We start from the raw sequence: 20,131 nt of genomic DNA on the forward strand, positions 1-20,131 counted from the left end.
AAAAACTTATAAATGATTTCTAGAAAAGGATGGGAATCACTGCAGACAGACCTAAAGAACACCACTGTGTGGATGAGGAAGTTGTACCAAAATGTCAGAGCTGGAACTACAACAGTTAATTATCTTCAGGTTCCAGTGTGCTGTGCCTTTAGGTTGGCAAATATCAAATGGTGCTTTTCTCCATTACCTTTGTAATCCTAAAGGAAAAACCAACAAAATCTTCTCCTGTAACTTGGAATATAAATCCCTTACAAATAACTTTTATCTTGAAAACAGAGTATTTCTGTGACAGAAAAGCTTCTAAGCTCTCAGATTGTGTCTTGTTAACCAGGATTCTCCATAAAAAATAGCTTCTTTACACCTGCTGGAGTCAGCAACCAGGTTAGCTCCTGAATTTCAGTGTTTAATTCCATGAAGTCTCCACAGTGAGCCTGTGCCACACAGTAATGCAGCTGCCTGGTAGGCTTAGCCAGAAGTCTGCAGCAATTCCCAGCTCCAGTTCCCTTTCGGATCCAAAACACCCCAAGGAGTCACTCCAGGGGAGATGATCCCACCCCAGAGATGACAGCCACTGCTGCATTTCTCCATTCCCTTCAGTGGCAGCTAAAGAAATGGCTGCCAGAAGCTCAAACATCACTTTGTGCTGCCTCCCTAAAGTTGATGGCTTCTCTGAATCTTGGCTATCATTGATTTATCCAACTACAATATTCTCATGTTCAGTGATCTCAGCTGTGGCTTTCCCTTTGTTTGACATTAAAACCTCTAGTACCAGCAAGCAACATGATCTGTATTTTGTGGAGTCACAGAACCCCAGAATGGTTTGGGTTGGAAAGGACCCTAAAGCTCATCCAATTCCACCCTCCTGCCATGGCAGGGACACCTTCCACTGTCCCAGGGTGCTCCCAGCCCTGTCCAGCCCTGGCCTTGGGCACTGCCAGGGATCCAGGGCAGCCACAGCTGCTCTGGGCACCCTGTGCCAGGGCCTGCCCACCCTGACAGGGAACAATTCCTTCCCAAAATCCCATCCAACCCTGCCCTCTGTCAGTGTGAAGCCATTCCCTGTGTCCTGTCACTCCAGGCCCTTTTCCAAAGTCCCTCTCCAGCTCTTTTGGAGCCCCTTTAGGCACTGGGAGGAGTTCTAAGTTTTCCCTGGATCCTTCTCTTCTCCAGGCTGAATTACCCCTGGCTTTCTCATCCATCCTTTCCTCACAGGAGAGGGGTTCCAGCCCTCTAAAATGCCAGGCACATTTTTATATGCTATGAAAGGAAAGGGTACAAAGAAAGGTGATGTTTTCATTATGCCAACTGGTAACACAGGAGAAAATAAACACATTTTTATGCTTTTGCTGTGTTATCATAATTTTTCTCAGGAGATCTAAGCACCGTGCAGCCATCAGCAACCAAAAATAACCACACTGTCTAAATCACAAGCAAACAAACACAGACTAATAACAAAAAATTTATAAAAAGCAGTTCTCTAATCAGACTTTTAATGATTATTTTCATTTACATGGCTTCCAAATACCAGAGAGGCTGGAGAACTCCAGTCTGCCTCCCAGATCCATCTGACCATGCAGTTAAATTATGAGAAAGTGCCTGAAGCAGCATTTAAGATCTACCAGCAAAGTTACAGAATCTATTACAGAAATCTGTTACAGACATTTTTCAGCATGAACTTGAAAAGATCCAGGGGAAGTTTCAGGAAAATCACCACATCCAGCACACACAAGGTTTTTCAGTCAAGCTGAGACATTGTACTTGACTGCCCAGTACTTCTCTTGTCTTGACTGGGGAAGCCAAAGTGTAACTGAGCACACAGAATTTGACAAGGAGAATGCCCAAGTTAGGGCCAAAAATATTTGTGTAAAGGCCCAAAAGCACATGAACTTTTACAGAGTTAAAAGAAACCTGAAGCAGTCTTAATTCAGCCCTATTAATGAAAGCTGTGTCTAAAAAAGCTAGAGGAAAATAATTAAATGGGCCCAAAATAAGATCTACGTGTAAAGACTGAAGAATTAACTCCTCCTCAAAAGACAACCTATCTTTGAAATATGATAAACTCATAAAGGAAGAAATTAGTCTAGGGGGAAACTAGTTTAGAACTACTTAAAATATATCAAAAATACTTTAGTTAAGTTTCTATCTTTCTCCAGGCAGAATTTGTAGATAGCACTGCTCTCAAGTACCAAAGCACATGAGTTTAAAGACACCTCCATTTAGGATTTCAGACCACTTTTATTCTTCTGAAATTCATGATTAGTTTATCAGAAAAAAAAAAAAGCCAAGGTGAGATGGCTATCAAGGCACTTGGGGTTCTAATGATCTTACTTCTAAAATTCCTGTCAACTCAGAGAAAATATTCTACTGAGGAAAAGAATTATCTTCACATGCCAGTGCTATGACAGCTGCCCTGCTACTGAACAAGCTCTGCCTCGAGTTGTCTCTCTTCTGGAACAGCTGAATTTCTGCAGAGGAGCAATGCTGACTCCTTGACACTCCTGCCACTTCCAGCTATCAAGAAGCTGCTGGATATGGGCCATTGATGCCAGAAGGTAGATCAGCACAGAAATAAACCAGAGAGAACAGAAAACTGTTTATGTTGAATAAATGTTAAAAGAAAATTAGGAGTACATAAGCAATCATAATAAAGAAATACAAGGCAATCTTTATGCATTCATTTCAGGAATTTTTAAATTAAGAACATCTCACACAGACTCCATAAAGAACCTCTACTCATTTGTTGTCACAAGTGGAGCCACTCTGGTGATGAATTACAATTAGGGAGCAGAAGAGACTCCTGGAGGTAAAGCCTTGTTTATTTTGTTCCAAGAACTGAAGAATAAGCATTGTATCAGCCAGAAGAAATTATTAAGAAAGAAAAATCTCCTGAGACTTAATACTTGCCCCACTTTTGCCCAAAATTACGTTCATGAAAACAGGCACATCCCTAATGAAAAAAATGCCAAAAGTGCTCAGCTGAGTTTTCCTTATGTGCTGCCTGCATTCCAACTTCTGACTCAGGATGAGAGATGCAGAATTGCAGTTGCAATTAAAGGAATTCAAGAGTTTAATGGGACTACTGAATAAATAATAAACCAGGTAACAGGTGTCTCAAAGCTGGCATTCAAACTGGGCAGCACTTCTGACCTCAATCTCCTTGTGCTCCATTTCCCTGGTTAATAATAATTCCCCATCTCAGTGGGGTGTTATGAAAATCAATTAACATCTGAAGCACTGAAATACTGTGGTGATGAGTCCTGCAGAAATGCCAAATGGGAGAATAATAACTCCAGCCTCAAATCCTGATCTGAATGGTGTCCAGTGAGGCACAGGGTTACACAAAGCAAAAACAGCAAGGGGAAAGAAAAGGAAAGCAGCTCATTGGATATGCACTGTTCCTTGTGTGCACAACCAGGCAGAGATCCCAGGAAGAAAACAACCCAAAACAAAAGAGCTCAGTGGGATCAAGAATATACCATTATCTATATGAGTAGGCAATTTTCATGCTGTACTTCACTTCCAAAGGCTTATCTCTGACCTTTAACTCATTCAAGCTGGGTTTTATCACATGTGTTTACACATGGAAATATGATTTACATTTTCTAGTGGAAGGTATCACCACCCACGGCAGGGGGTTGGAAGGAGATGAGATTTAAGGTTTCTTCCAACACAAATCAGTCTGGGATTCTCTGTGCTGGAGACTCAGTTCAAGTTCATCTGCTTGGCCCATTTTAAAGGTCTGCATCTCTGGTGAGGCTCAAAGAGCTGATTTTGCAGCATGTTGTCCTGCCTGTACTTAATCTCTTCACTAGCTAAAAAAAGCTAGATCCAGAATACCAAGGAAAGTAAGAAAAGGGGGAAAAAACCAAAATGGGCTTTAAACATTTAAAATTACCATGCCCAGGAAATCTGGTGTGTCATGCTTCTTAAGCATTAGATACTGGAACTTTTCTACGTGTTGTATGGAAAGTAAAAATTCCTAGGCCAATGCAGACATTCACCACTTGTTTATCCAGGATGTGAAACACATCCACTGCTGATATCTGGAGCTGGTATCCTCAATAAACTGCCTCCTAATCCTGAAAAGCCACAAATTTAAACACTGACTTGCCAGCTGTATGTTACTGACATTGTGACATTGTTTCAGCAGACAGGTGTTTGCTAAAGGAACAGATTTTTGGTGTATTTTTTATTTTGTTTCTTTAAGTTCTCTATGGTTCTGTGCAGTTCCCTACATATGCACATGGGAATATGAATAATAATAACTTGAAGCTCTCTAAAACACAATCACAAACAGTCAAAAAATACAGAATACACAAAAGTGATGAGGTCAATCAGCCTGGGTTTGAAAGTATCTGCAAAACCAGCACGTAGCTCTGTTCTGTTATCACTGATGTCCTACCAAATTCCTGCTTTCAGTGAAATCTGACAGCACATTGTGCCAACACATCTTACACACACATCAATCCCTTTCCTCTCCTCATTTTCCATGCATATTATAACCCTCCAAGTAGAATATGTGATCCAAGAAAATCCCAGGTTCCCTACTAATCAGTATTTGAAAAAAAGAAAAAAATCAATAGCTCTTCCTTTTAAAGACATTGAATAAAAGATGTCTGGCTTATGCTCAGTTCTTCTGTAGTGTTTTTGTAACATATACCTTGTCATTCAACTCCTGTCTATAAATAGATTTTCTTTCAATCAGCATCAGCTTTTATTCAACTGAGAGCATCTAACACTCAGAGAGTAGTAATTAACAGAGAAACAGAAAAAAACAGAGGATTATTCTTTAGAGTATTTTTTTAATCAGTTACATATCAATATGCTGAAAGTCAACACAGTATTTAGGTTAATTCAGTAAATACCCTGGTCAGCTGAACTTTGCCAATTTTGGCTCACAATCTGCTGTATTTATTGCTCTTTGGACAAAACTGCTTTCCACAAGCAGAAGGAAAAGAAGGATTCCTGGCCACAGGGCCAGATCAATAGTTTGTATCTGAGCAGCCCTGGCAGGTCACACCTGGAGATAAATTTAGTATCAAAGTCTCTCTTCTCTCATCATTTTGGATTACTAATATAGCTCTGCCCAAAGGAAGTAAACATCTTTTAGCAAATTATGTCCCACTCTTCTCAAGCTGTCTTTGAGCAGGTAGTGGCCACACTTTGAGAATTCCCAGGATCCTCAGAAACAATCTACAACATGTCTCTTTTTAGGCCAGGTATGCAAATTTTCCTGTAATTTCTAAGTAGACTGTTCTCTAGGTGTTACAAAGCTGGTGGGATGGGACTCTGCTGCTTTTACACACATTACCAGTGGGACTGCACTAGCCAGGAGCTTGTTAGGAACTGTTGCATCACCCACATGGCTGCCAAGGAATTGGGAAATTATGCTCACTTTGGAAGGCTGTCAAAGTATTTCACAGAATCCCAAAGGATCATTAAGATTGGAAGAGACCTTTAAGAAAGATGATTGAGTCCAACTGCCAACCCAGCATTGTTGTGTTCACCTCTAAATCACATCCTCAAGTGCCACATCCACACATTTCCTGAATGCTTTCAAGGATGGTGACTCCATCATTGCCCAGGGCACCGTGCTCCAATGCCTAATCATCCTTTCAGAGAAAAAAAATTCCCTAATGTCTAAATTAAACCTGCCCTGGCCCAACTTGATGCCATTTTCTCTCATCCTGGCAGAGAGTTTCTCTTAACACTTAAATCAATCTTAAAACTACTTGGGAGCAAGATGATGAGGACATATTGACTACCTGTCCAGCATAAGGTTTTTAACCCTCTCAGAAGCTGCTGCTGACAGTTTCTAGCTACAAGATGCTGGGCAAGGTAGACCTGGGTGACAAAGAATGAAAACTCCATGGTTCTTAAAGATTGTGGAAAGAAAAGGAAGTCTGAGACTAATACTAATACTTATGTCAATACTATTCTGTAGGCAGCTGTAAAAAAGGAAGTGATGTGTTGTGATGACTGTAGGAACTGTTGGAGAAAGTCCAGAGGACACCATGAAGTTGATCAGAGGACTGGAGCTTCTGCCCTATGGAGAAAAGCTGAGAAAGGTGTGGCTGCTCAGCCTGGAGAAGGGAAGGTTGTGTGGAGACCTCACAGCACATTCCAGTGCCTGAGGGGGCTACAAGGAAGCTGGAGAGGGACTCTACATCAGGAACTGAAGTAACAGGACAAGGGAGAATGGCTTCACAGGGCAGGGTGAGAGGAATATTGGGAAGAAACTCCTCCCTGTGAGGGGTGGGGGAGCCCTAGCACAGGACCCCCAGAGAAGCTGTGTTTGCACCTGAAGTGTCCAAGGCCAGGTTGGAGTGACCTGGTCTAGTGGAAAGTGTCCCTGCCCACGGCAAGGGGGTGGAATGAGATGGCCTTGAAGGTCTCTTCCAACCCAAACCATTCTGGGATTCTATACTGTAGCAGTCACAGAGGTAAAAAACAGCTCAGCCCTTAGCAGGATTGAGTCATCAATCAGCAACAGAGGAGATGGCATTTTTCTCTAAAAAAATCCCAACAAAATTAGATCAGACACAAAACAATTCTCCATAAACTCTGTTGTTCTGAAAAATAAAAGATATCCGTGACCTTTACTATCTTTGTGGTTTGTTTTTCTTCTCCCTCTGCCATTCTGTACACACTCTCTCTCTCCTGTGCTACTGATACATAATTTATTCTCCTTACTCTGCCATATCCTCTCTGCACATCCTTGACAGAAGAAAAACACTATTTGTGCTACTGGGCAAGAGGTCAACTTCTGAATGTACCAGGCTTGATGTTTTACTACTGGCACAGAATGAGATGAATTCAGAGTTACTCCCAAGGACTCAGCTTGGAAGCTCCCTGATCTCCCACAAGAGCTGGGGTGCTCTGTACATCACCTGATGGGGTTTGGGCTATGTTTTTTCCCCACATCTGTTTGTAGATCCCACAGTATTTCTATGGTACTATGTTGGGGCTTTATTTGGTTTGTGTGATCTTCAGCAGGTATTGATATCAAGCATTCTTTTGTTTAAATGCTGAAGACAATTGTTTAAGCACTGGATTTTGGCTGAGATTTGATCTGGTTTTTAATGGCTAGCACTCCACAAGGTTGGCTCTCTGGAGGACATGAGGATAGAGTAGCCCAAGTAAATGCCACATTACCCAGTTTATTCCATTCCATTCCTCATTACTCAGTTATTATGATAATTTTACCTTTTTCTCTGATATGTGTATAGGCACTACTTTACAAGCAGACAGTTTGTAAAACTGACAAACAATGAAAAGGTAACCAACAGATTGATCAATGTAGCTAGCAATTTTGTCCAAGTTCCTTCTGGTTTGCTGATTTTTAGATTAGGTTTCTGATTACGTCTCCTCTGGTAAAGCTACAAATGTATTTGTAAAGATCAGAAAAAATGTTCTTGTAATGAATCTGCAATTTGACATTTGAGTATTTCACCAAGTCAGAGTAATCTCCAGAAGCAGCTGGAAAGGTTAAGGCCTGTTTCTAACAAGCAATCCTTAACTGCCCCAGTATCAAATGGTTGTGGAAAATTCATGTGAAACTTCACAGGAAAAGGAAAAAGTGGTGTATTTGAGTCCTCAACTCCTATGTATCTACCCCAATTGATAGTGCTCCAAAACTTACTATGATTTTTCACAAATGTCTAGAAATTTTTACAACAAAAAGTATAAAACCCCAAAAATATTGTAATTCTTTAAAAAACCTTAATCTTTAAGAAGAAAACCTTGAGTCTTAGAAGGTAAGTTTCCTATAGCATTACTGACCAAGCAGATGTCTATCTAGTCAGGGTTTCTTTCAACACATTTTTACAAATTCTGAAATTAGGCCTACTTTTGCCTAATTTCAGATGACTTTGCCATCAAAAGATAACATGATCAATGTAACCTGTTCAAGTCTCATTTTCCAGAATTGTCCTTCACAAGCTGGGTCTAAGGAAGAATTCCAATAAAATTCATAGCTATACCCTACTAGCACACCCTGACCTTTGGCATCTGGTATTGCTTGCTGTTAGCAGAACATTAATAAAAGGAGAAAATGCTGCAAGTTTATCCAATTCAGTGACACTGGTTTTAACAAGGAGGAAATGCCTTGCAGCAGCATGCACATAAAGAACTGCCAATATATTGTCTTTTAAAAGCTCCTTAAGCTTGTAGTCATTGAAGTACACAGACTTGTTTCTTCAAAAAGGAAACTCCTGTCCCTCATTTTCTTAAACAATGGAGTTCTTCCAATAATCCAGGCAGAAACACTTCAGCAAGACCCAGGGAAGCTGGAATGTTTACATACCAGTTCAGGTACATCCCAGGCCCACTCCCTGACAACAGCTCTGTAATTCAGCAATCATTTGATATCCTGGACACCTCACTTGAATACTTGCTGTCACAACATCACCTTCACATTCCTTTTCTTTGCTGCAAAAGGAACTTCATTATTTGGAAGGACATTGTTTTTACAACCATTCACCTTCCAGGTCTATTAAGACTATTATAGAGAAATCTTCTCAATTCTCTATATAAGAAATCCAAAAGCTGGTGGGTTTGTTGACTTGAGAGCCCTTTGCACCACTGAACACTGACATCAGCCCACCAGACTAAAGACTCTGGCTCTTTGGGAGCATAAAAGATCAAACTCACTTTTCAACAAGATCTATAAGTCTTCAGACTGAAGGAACAGTGCACGGCAGAAGATGAAGGCCAGCCAGACAGGGAAAAGGAGAAAAATACAAGCACATGGGGCTTGTGCCTGCCTCATGTGCTTGTATTTTTCTCCTTTTTCTCATTATATTGATCCTGCTTGTGCCTCAGTCAGAACGTGGAAGTAATTACAAAGATGCCATTAACACTGCACTAAAAGGAAAAGTTAGATAAGGCCAGCTATCAGTGCCCGTAACACTTCATTCTATTTTATTCCTGTTTTTTAAGCAAATTTACTCTAAAAAGTCCTATTCATCTACAATTTCTGAATCCTTCACAGTGTCTGAGACACTGAAGACAGCTGCTGAACCTGCATCCCTTCAGGTGTCTGCTGAGCAACCAGCAGGCAGTGTGTACTGTACTGTGAGTGCACCCCTGCAGTTGGCTGCAGGATGAAGCATGGGCATAAGCAATTTAGAGATGCTGATACAAGGAGAGTACTCAGCCCTTCCCTCAAGTCTTCTCCTGGTTTCAAGGAGAGGGAATGCAGCACACAGAGCCACTACATATAGCTAAAAGCAGGTTCAGGCAGATGCTGCTTAGGCTTACAGTGAGTTGTATCAGAGCGTATTGCTGGAAGTCTGTAATACAACTTTGGATGAACTAATGAAGAAAAGTACTGCAAGGACAAGCATCACAAATTTTTGACTGGGAAAGAACCTCTGGAGGTCATCAGGTCCAATGTGCCTGGCAGGGCTTGTTGCCCTGGACCATTTCCAAGCAGCTTTGGAGGTGCAGATGCCACAATCCCCCTGGACAACCTGTCCTTGCTCACCCCCACAGTAAAGGAGTTTCTCCACGTGTTCTGATGAGGCTCCTGTGTGCCCACTGAGGAGAGCCTGGCTCTGGCTTCTTTACAACCTCCCTCCAGGTATTTATGCTGATCAGTAAGATCCCCTCCAGCCTTCTCTGCTCTACTCCCAGCTTTCCCCACAGCAGAGATGTTCCAGAACCTTTACCTCCTCACTGGCCCTTGCTGACTCCTCAAGTTTCTCAGGGTGCTACAAACTTCCATGGCCACCAGCTCATTCTGTGTCTCCAACTCCAAGGCAAACCAGCCCATTCAGGCTACAGAGATTTCTGGATCTAGCTTCCCCAAGTTCCCAAAGCCCCACTCTTCCCAGGAGAGAGAACAGCACCACACAGGACAAAGGAAGGGCCATGCTGGAGACCTCTGCTTGTAATTGGGACTTGTGGGGGAAATGTGTGAATCACCACAAGAAGCTCTATTTTTGCTTTTTTTATATTGATCCAGTTTATTCCTATTGTTGGAAAACTGGAATTCGCTTTCGATTGGCTCCTCAGATTCAGATCAATACAGCACTGACATCAGACAGGATTTATCTGGTCACATATGGGTCATAACCACCAAGACCAGACAGTGAAAGGACAGCAGAGTACACAGAAATAATCCAAACTTAAATTTCAAATGTCACCAGTCTTCTATATACTGCTTTTTAGTGCATTTGAACATTTCTCAAGCACTTCATACAGGCTTTTATAGGAAAAACTAGATTTTAGGGATACTACAGCAGTTCTGTCTGCTTGTCAGAAATCAAGGAACCCTATGTGCATCTTGATTTTCAAAATAAGACATGCACAAAATTTCTGTTGATTTCCATGCAAACTCTCTCAATGACAAAAGTGAATCTGTTTAAATATGCTAATTCAAAGTGAACCAACACTGTCTCCTTGGCACCTCAGACATTTCTGCCAATGAGCAATACAAAAGGGAAAATCAATGATTTCCCATCCCATAAGAAACGAGGAATAACCATGAAACATATAAAACCAACTGCTTTCATCATCAGAAGATTCAATTAACTCATTTCAGTATAAACCCTTCCAGGCAAGGAAGAGTAAAGCAAAGTTGTAATGATAAATGAAAACAAACCACAATGTTCCTGACAGGGAATGGGGTATTTGCCACTTTTACCACCATGGACAACTGTTACCTCACAAAGCGAAGGAAATATTAATTGGATGAACCATTTAAAAGTCCATAAATGCATACCACGGAAAATTAAAATAAAGATAGCTTTTTCTATTACCTCTGAATCCACATTTCTGTAACATCACATTCATTTATACATCCATTTATATGTAACAACCACATTTCCATGTAAGCAGTATTTCTGAGTCACAGGCATTTGATTTTTTTTTTGTATTTTCAGAGGCTGTTCTTTCTAGAAAAGCCTTTCAGTATCTATGCATTCACAGACTAATAGACCGTATTAGTTTGGGTCTCTTGGCTTACAAAAATGAGATCCACACAAGGTTTAGAACATTAAATATGAAAAGTTCAACTGAGAACATAAAAAGCAATTTATTGTGTTCTCTTCTATTATTTAGTACTGATTTAAAACTGAATGCCATACACTGTGCTCAGTCAGTGGCATGACACCCCTTGTAGTGCAAGGTCCCAACTAGAGCTTGGGATTAGGACTCAGAGCTGATGATTTTTGTGGGTCCCTTCCAAATCAGGTTATTCTAGGGTAGGTTTGTAAGCGTGTACATCACCATTGTCAAGGAGCACATAGCACGGACAAAGGATTAAATAAGTCCCAAAGAACATCACATGATACTCAAATACATTCTGTTCCTAATGGCAAAGTAAGGAGAAAACTACTTTACAAAAGTCATTATTATTGCTGACATATGCAAGCAGGTTAATAATAATAATAATAACAATAATAAAAGTACCAACAAGCAAGAGAGCTGACATCCTTTCCTTAAAATATTATGTGCATCTAAATTAAGATACAAACAACCCCAAAACTGTGAAACTGGGACTCTCCTGTCATAGACTGTGGCAGAGAGGCCAAACCTCATCTTGGAAATGCCTCCACTTCAGGGCAGGATGAAAAACCTGCCAGGGAGCTCAGCTCAGTGGAGGGAGAAATCTCTCCTCACTCAAGGGGTCTCGTATTTAATACTGGCTGCACGTGCTGCTGGCAGCTGCTGAAATGTTAGTTCATGTGTAAGAAACAGTGAAAAAAGAATTTCAAATCCCATAAAATTTGTATTAAGTCTTAATAAGGACTGCAACACAGCTATCCCACTACATCACTGTAATAAAACCTGATCTTCAGAGAAGGATGATCACAGAATAATGAGGTTGGAAGAGACCTCTAAGATCATCAAGTCCAACCTATGCCCTAACACCTCAACTAGACTACAGCACCAAGTGCCATGTCCAGTCTTTTATTAAACACACCCAGAGATGGTGACTCTACCACCTCCCTGGGAAGAGCATTCCAGTAGTTCATTATTCTTTCTGTGAAAAACTTTTTCCTAATATCCAACCTAGACCTTCCCTGACGTAGATGATAAAGCTGCAGAGCCCACTGGGATTGGGATCTCGTGTCACTGCCTTGCACAGGGTGTATCCAGTGTTTTAGGGTATAAAGAGCATTTGAACACCACCCTTGATAACATGCCTTAACCTTTAGCCAGCCCTGAAGTATTTCGTTGGACTGGATGATTGTTGTAGGTCTCTTCCAATCAAACCACTTTATTTCATTTTATTCTAAACCTCCAAAGCCACAATGCAGTTCCACTCATTCCTCTCATCTGAGTCCTCCTGTGTGATCCCTTCAGCAGAGCACAGAGGCTCCCAAATCACAGCAAACTCCCTGAGGGCACACAGCCCATACAAGCACAGAGCACAGTCACAAGGACATTTCTACCAACTCAGTGGCTCACAAACAGACCCTGCTTGGGAAAAAAATCAGACAAAATGAGCACATTTCTTTGTGGATATGCTCATTACTACAGGGCAGCATTATGGTGAATATTTTTAATGTGCATTTTGGCATTGTAAGCTTCCCCAAATTGTTTTATAATTATGACCCAAAAGGCAGGTGTATTTTGTCTAAGGATCCATCTAAATTACTTTATTAAGATAATGAGTCTGGTTTTTGTAGGAATGGACAGAACAAATGTTGATCAGGGCATTAGCAGTATTGAGTCTCAACAGCAGTTTCACCTTCTCAAGATCAAGAAAGAAAAATAAATTTACTGTTACAGAAAGTAGGTTACAGCTTTTCACTGAGAGATTAAGCAGAGGGAAAAGATTAATGTCCCATTATATAAATGTCTTACTAAGCTAGAATAAAAAATATGGAAAACATCAAAACTAGATAAAACCAGATATGATAAAACCAGATTTGAGTCTAAACACAAAATGGTAGGAAGTTTTCCATAAAGTACCTGCAGCTTTTTCTGCAATGATTCAGGTTTCTATTTATAGGAAAACCAAAAAATGTGTGTCCAGGAAACACCTGGAGTGTCTCAGCCTTCTGCTCTCCAACATGACAGTACCCATTACCCAAGTTTCCTTTTAATCAAAAAAATATTTTATCCCCAAAGATTAAAAAAGTACTTGACTTGAGGCACAATTTCTTACAAATCTAACATCAAACTAGGATATTCTATTCATAATGGAAATTTAAATAAATAAATTACTATGTATGTCTCAGTGTAAGGTAGGGAGCTAATAATTTAACAGATAATTCTAGTTTTATAACTGAAGAAGATTTTCTCTAAGTTTTTTTAACCCCATTAAATCTCCCAATGCAGTGCACAGTGGCTCAATCAGCAGTTAACAATATTAAAGTTCACAGCCTGTTATTTTCAGTTCAGCCTTGCTTTGTGTGATACGAAAAAAGACAAAACATAGAAGTTCAGTCTCCAGACAGATTTTTAAATTATCTCTAGAGTTTTCTTGAATCTAAATTTGCTGTTTCAAAGCAAGTGGTAGAAAAATTACTTAAAAGTTCTGCCCAATCTGAGCAGCAGTGTCAGCTACATATCAAAAAATGGGATATTAAAGTGATAAGAATCCTGGGGGAAAAAAAAAGTGGGGGAAGTAAGGTTCCAGGTTTAAAACTCCAGGGATTGATCATATCTAAAATACAATGATTGTAATTTTTAAGTTGCCTTATATTACTTCATATACTCTAGTGCTTAAAGAGCTCATCACAAATCAAATTCGCGGGTAGAAAGATAAGAATTCCCAATTTCACCTGAAAGATGACTTAAAGCTCAGTATAGAGCAGATGGAGCCTCCAACCTTCCCTCTGATAACACACACAAAAGTGCAGTTTCACTGTGTCCAGGAGAAATCAACTTTGAATATTTCCCAGCTGACCTAGGGATGATCCCATCCTCCATGAAGCACATTTTAGGTTGGGCTATGAAGAGTTAAAACTCACATCACTGTCTCTAATTCTCAGGCCCATCATATAATTAAACAATCCATCTTTTGCTTGTTTGTCCTTTAACACAACCAAAATACTAATATCTAAATTACTAACTTAAAAGTGTTTGCTATTCCATATGCAAATCATATAATTCTTATAATCCTTGGTCATCCAAGACATGTCACATATTGCAGCTTCACAGAAAAAAAATACATAATGCATAAAACTTCAAACAAAATAGCTTTTGCTTTGGATTGTTTCTCCCTGTGCACTGTTCCAAGAAAACAATGTAACACACACTGCAAAAGGGCAATACATTAAATTTGCAGAGGGATCTTTTATTTGTCTTTGAAATTATTCACAAAAAACAAATGGTCCAAGAGCAGACCTCATCAATAATTGACAGGATGATAGGAGGAACCTTGCAGGACAGAAACAAACAGTGCTGGGAAACTTCTGGGCATGAAAAGAAAGAAAAATACAAAATAAATGCTCAGGCACTACACTCATGTGAGTTAAGATAAACCACATCATCACTGGCACTGACCATCATAGGGTGAAGCAGCAAACCAGGTCTTTAGGACTGGTAGAAGTCTCTATCTTCATGAAATAAAAAAAAAATTACATTCTAAGTACAGTGAACACACCTTAAACACAGATCAAAGTGCATTACCATCACTGCAGCTGCAAAGCAAATGTATTTTTCACATTTACATTTACAGTGGAACAGCCAATGATGTTGTTTTTTGAGAGAACGAACATGTATTTCAGGAAGTTTGCAAAAAAACCCCCTCAAACCAACAGCCCAGACCCTGAAGTATTTAACTGTTAATTTGTAGGCCAATATTTCTTCATGCTTTGTTAAGCTTACTACTGATTTTCCAGCTGGCTCCCAGAGAGAGGAGAAGAGCAGCTCTTAGCAGCAGGCTGCAATTACAGCCTGAGTGCTGGGAACATGCAAAGCTGCTCAGAGGTTCCCACACATCACCTCCAAGAGAAAGGAAAAAGCCAAGAAAGGGAATTTATTCCAGCTAAGCAAAGAAATTGTACCCAGGAGTTGTCTAAAATCCACAGTTTAAGGGGTTTTTAGAGAAAGCACCAAGGGATGACTGAAATCACTAAAGATACTGCCTGGGTTCTCTTGTTACTTTTTGTCAGTAGAACTACTGGAAGTTTTCAAGATCTCAAAACTGTCTGTAACATGAAAGTAATCTTTTAATTTCTAAGGATAAAACTGCCATTATGGAAAAGTGTGCAGGTCCAACCTGCATAGCCACTCACAAAAACTAAAGCCAATAGCTTGTATGTGAAAAATGAGTATTTTATGATTAGCTGTTCACAAATATTAAGATGAATATTATATGTGTTAGAAAGTTATGTTGTATTAATTTCTTTAGATGTGTATTAAATATAGTTTTAGGTTATAACAATGTTAAAATAGAAACTATGTATGTGGGATATTTTTTAAAAGAGAGGAATGAGGTACTTGCACCAGATAGCAGCCACAGGACACCTGAATCTTTCAGAGAAAAAGAAGTTATTGCCCCATTATCAGAAGAAAAGAACTGCCTGCCTCGAAGGCACTGTCAGGATTCAGAGGAAGAAGCTGACACTGACCAGACAGAATCCTGTGTTTGAATGGAATTTATGCATCATGGATGAGGTGTATGAATATGCAACAGGCTGTTGTTTTTAAGGGTTAATCCTCTGTTAACGGGTGTCCTTTTTCAGGCTTATTTTGGCCAGAAAGATGTACCTGGACTGTCTGTAACTCTTCGTTTTTATTGTCTCATATTGTCCAAATTTTTATTACTCAAATTAATTGCTATTTTTATAACCATTTTATTGTTATTAAACTTTTAAAATTTTAAAAACAAGTGACTGACATATTTCACATTGTAGAATTGTGTTTTATACTTCAGAACTAATTTTGTGAGGCCAAATGATGGCAATTTAACCCTACAAAGAAACTATGATCCTATTGCAAATTAAGGGGATTAAACATACTGAGCATCACTTTGAGTCCAAGGGCAAATTAACCCCTGCCTGCATTAACCATTCCCTCCTGCAATCCTGTATCCCAGCTCTGTAAGGAGCACATGGCAACTGCAGTGACCATGGCTTGTGCTGCCCCTCCCCTTGGCTGCACATCCCACACACTCCCCCAAGCCAGCAGCAGCACTTATCTGATCACACACTGAACTAATCTAGGCCACAGCTACCCCAGAGGAAAATACATCATTAATTTCCATCCAGGTCAGCTCCCTGATGACTCTTCTGGCTGCTCACATGAGCCACAGTGGCAATGCAAAAGCAGAGGAGGTGGCAATGGTCAGCAGGGCAGGCCAGGGGGCAGGACTGCAGCCAGCCCAATTTAGAGCAGCTGGAGCTCTCAAGGAAGTCCCTCTCATCTGTACCAAAAGCAGCAGCTCTGTGCCACTTTGTATTTCATGGAGGAAAAAGTTTAAAGGTCCTCTGCAACTGAAAGTACTGGAAAGAACAGAGCACAGGAGCTGCTGGCCCTAAACAGGAGCTGGCATGATTCATTAGCAGCTGTGACACAGAATCTCCCAGATCACCTGTGTGCCTGCTGGGCTTACTTCTACCATTTAAATATGCATATTTTTATTAAATATTGTTGTCATTTTACTGCAGAAGTTCCATACCTTCTTGGTGATTTCTCATGACCAGCTCCTCGCAGCACTGACTCCTTCTTCTTCACAGCACAGCCAACAAAATCCAGCTCTCTCCTCACCTAACCCACTCTTTTATAGCACCCATCCTCATTAGACACAGCTGTGGCCTGTTAAGGGCAGGCCTGCTCCTAATCTTTGATAATTAGTGCAGCTGCAACTCCTCAGGGGTGAGATTACCTTCTGCACTATCTATTCTTACATTCTATCACCTCCCCAAATATTATGCATATTATTATACATAATATAATGATAATATATACATAAGTCTAATATTATGTATCTTATTAAATATGTGTATATTTATAGGAAGAATTCTGTCTGCTGAAGCAGTGTAGGAATGGGCATCTGTTATCAACAGAGACTGGCTTTGCTTGATTGCTCATTAACTTCTCTTGGAGATTTCAGTGCCTCCTACCTGGATGCAGTGCTCCCTATAATACTAGTTAGCTCTCCACTCAGGAAAGTTATCTGCATCTCTAGCAGCCAATTCTATCATGTTTTCCTCCCTTAACTATTTTTAATGTATTTCAGTATTATCACAGACAATATTTCTAAATGTAGCAGTAACACGTTGTGGTATTTCTTAATCTTGAAAATGCATTGAAACCAACACACTTGAAGCTTTAAAAAAAAAAAAGGTAATTTACATGGTAACTAGTCAGGCACAGAAGATCCAAACTTGGCCAAAGATTCCTCTGCCAGGTAACTGAAGCCAAAAATAAAAACCTCAGCTACAAAGAAATGGAGTCCAGCCAAGTTAATTTTGTACAAAACCACACCAAGTAAGAGGGCAAACCACACCAAGCAGAGAATTGGATTTCCAATCTCTCATCTTTTCTGTGAAAGATGCACAACGCTGACAGCACAGATGGCACCAACTCAATCCTAATCAAAACTAATGAAGTTGAACTTGATACACAACTCTTTAATGAGCAGAATGTATTTTTGTTTTCCCATCAATTTCAAAGCTATCACACAGCAATAAAATCATTTAGACAGCACAATAAATGCACAATGTATTATAACAGAGGTAGTATTTTGTGAACACCTGAGAAGGTTTGTAGTAAATGATGAAATATAGAGATAAAAATGAATTGAATTTAGGTAACTTTCCTGTGCCAATATAAAGATAAATTGGTATCATAACATTCATCTTTAAACAAAGAAGAACTGTTCAGTTTTTTATTTTTAAAAGAAACTTTACAAGGCAACAGACATTAAAAAAATACCCCCATTAGCATTTAAATTCATACAATGCACATACATGGGAAAAATTATGGTAATGACTTAGATGACATTTCACTTTGCTGGCAGCTACAGAAATAAAATCTTCATGCTTGAGGGTCAGAGGAACAAGGAAAACCTGGAATAACTAAACAGATATACTCCATCTAGATCACTATGTCAGTGCTGCATACAATTAAAAATTAAAAAAAAATCTATACTTTTATTGGGTTGTCTTTAATTATTTTCAAAACAAAAATTATCTAGAATATTTCATAACAAATAATATTACCCAAAAGAAGACAGAATTAGTGCATGGCTTACAGTAAAAAAAAAAATCAATTACAAAACAATACAATGGGCTTTAATTGTCAGTAAGACGAAGCAAGAAAATTCACCTCCAGCACAGATCAGGCACCGTGCATTTTGCCTCCATTTTGAGTTATTGACAAGCTGTGGCTGCAGTTCCATGTTATCCCATGAAAACATGGCTGTGCTGCCCCAGGCACTGAGGGAAGCAAAGGGGGGCTCTGGCTCAACAGGACCAGCACCAAGTTTGGCACCTGGCAAACACCTGCCCTGCCCTGGAAAGGCAGGAGTGGCTGGAAGGTGAGAGGAATGAGGGATTTGTCTTCACAAACAAGCTGTGGGTCTGCTGGTACATAAAAGTACCACTGGGAGATAAAAAACAACGGGAAGGTTTCCACTGATTGATGAATGGAAAAAGGTATTTGCTTTGACAAATAAAGTTTAGGTTTGCTGATAAATGAAATTAGACATTGAAAGATGAAAGAAACAATGGGGAAGAAAAAAACCTCTAAATTCCATAAGAATTAAAAATTAAAAGGGAGGGTTATACATGAGAGGGAAATCTTTGGTATCAGGCATTCCATGAAGTCTGAACCTCTCAAGTACCTCAGCCAGTGGGGCAAGAGAGAAGGGAAATGTGGCCAGGAAATTGGGATAAAAAGGAGGCTGCGTCCTCCAAAAATTTGAGAGATCCCAGGGGAATGCCCCATGGCCTCTCCCTTTATTATAACGTCAAAGGATTCCTCTGTCTCCTTTTTGGACACAAACCTCTGATGTTTGTGGGTTAATTTTCCTAACAAAGGTAAGGGCAGTTTCCTTGGATAATACAGAACTTCAGGTCATCTCTCCTCATTCTGCCTGCTCACAGGCTTTTATCAGACAGGCACCTGAAGCTGCACGACTGCAGGCATCCAACTGCACAAGTCCTGCTGCTTTGGTATGGAATGATGCTATGAAATATTTCTTATAGCTTTTTATAAATGTGCCATCAAACCCCAAATCAACCATACACAAATAGGTTAAAAACTGAAAAAACCCATGTTTCATCTGATCTGATTTGAAATTAAAAAAAAAAACAAACAAAACACCAAACTTCATTATGGAAACAGTAAAATTAGTGTTTCTAAGCTTCCCTGCCTCACTTAACTGTTGTGCAAACAAGAATAAAAAGCACACTACAGAAGATACTGTGAATGTAATAAAAACAGCCTTTTAGCATTTTTATTAATTATCTTCATAAATATATATATTGTGCCTTGCAATTAAAATTCCATGTGCCTGAGTTGCCATGGCAGCACAACTTCCACAGCACAATAAATTCTTCCAGCTCAGCCAGGGCCAAGGCTACAAAGCTGGAGGCAGGCTGGATTTGGAACATTTCAGGGCAACCAGTGGAGACAGGGCAGAGATTATGAGGAAAAAATAGCTTCCACTGGATAGAAAATGCAGAAATCGGTATTAAGTGAGCCTTGGGCATTTCCAGGGTGACTTGTGAGGAATGCAAATTCTGAGCTCTTTTTCTTTTTTTTCCCCCATCTGAAATTGCCTTCCTGGTGCCCTAATAGCTAAAAACAACTGTGCCAGACTCTCTGGGCAGCACTCACCTTGGGCAGCCCGGCTGGAGCTATAAATAGTGCTGCTGCCATCTGCCACTCTGTCCCACACTATCCCTGTGCTGCCAGGCCATGGCCAGACCTTTTGCCAGGCCTGCAGGAGCACACTGCCAGGCACAGATAATGAGGTGAGGAGCAAAAATGGGACCACTGTAATTAACTGCTGCTTTGGTAGTCATTACTAGGATGACTGCTAAGAGAATCTGTAAAAGGACAATGAATAATATTGTGTACAGTGTGTGCAGGCACTTCTCTTACTGTAGAGTTCAGACACAGTTCTCACAATGACACCATCCTAGCTTTCAGTTTCATAGAAATAAGTAATAGGTAAAAATAAACCTCAAATATCAACTGCAGTAGCCAAAAATAATCC

The 20,131-nt window shown here is 40.0% G+C and overlaps 1 protein-coding gene across 1 annotated transcript in view; it reads right to left on the minus strand.

The window, feature by feature from the left end:
* The window catches only part of RABGAP1L (RAB GTPase activating protein 1 like), a 232,916-nt gene that overhangs the window by 107,911 nt on the left and 104,874 nt on the right, over nt 1–20,131 (minus strand).

This window comes from Molothrus ater, chromosome 9 (genome assembly GCF_012460135.2).
Source record: "Molothrus ater isolate BHLD 08-10-18 breed brown headed cowbird chromosome 9, BPBGC_Mater_1.1, whole genome shotgun sequence".
NCBI lineage: Eukaryota > Metazoa > Chordata > Aves > Passeriformes > Icteridae > Molothrus > Molothrus ater.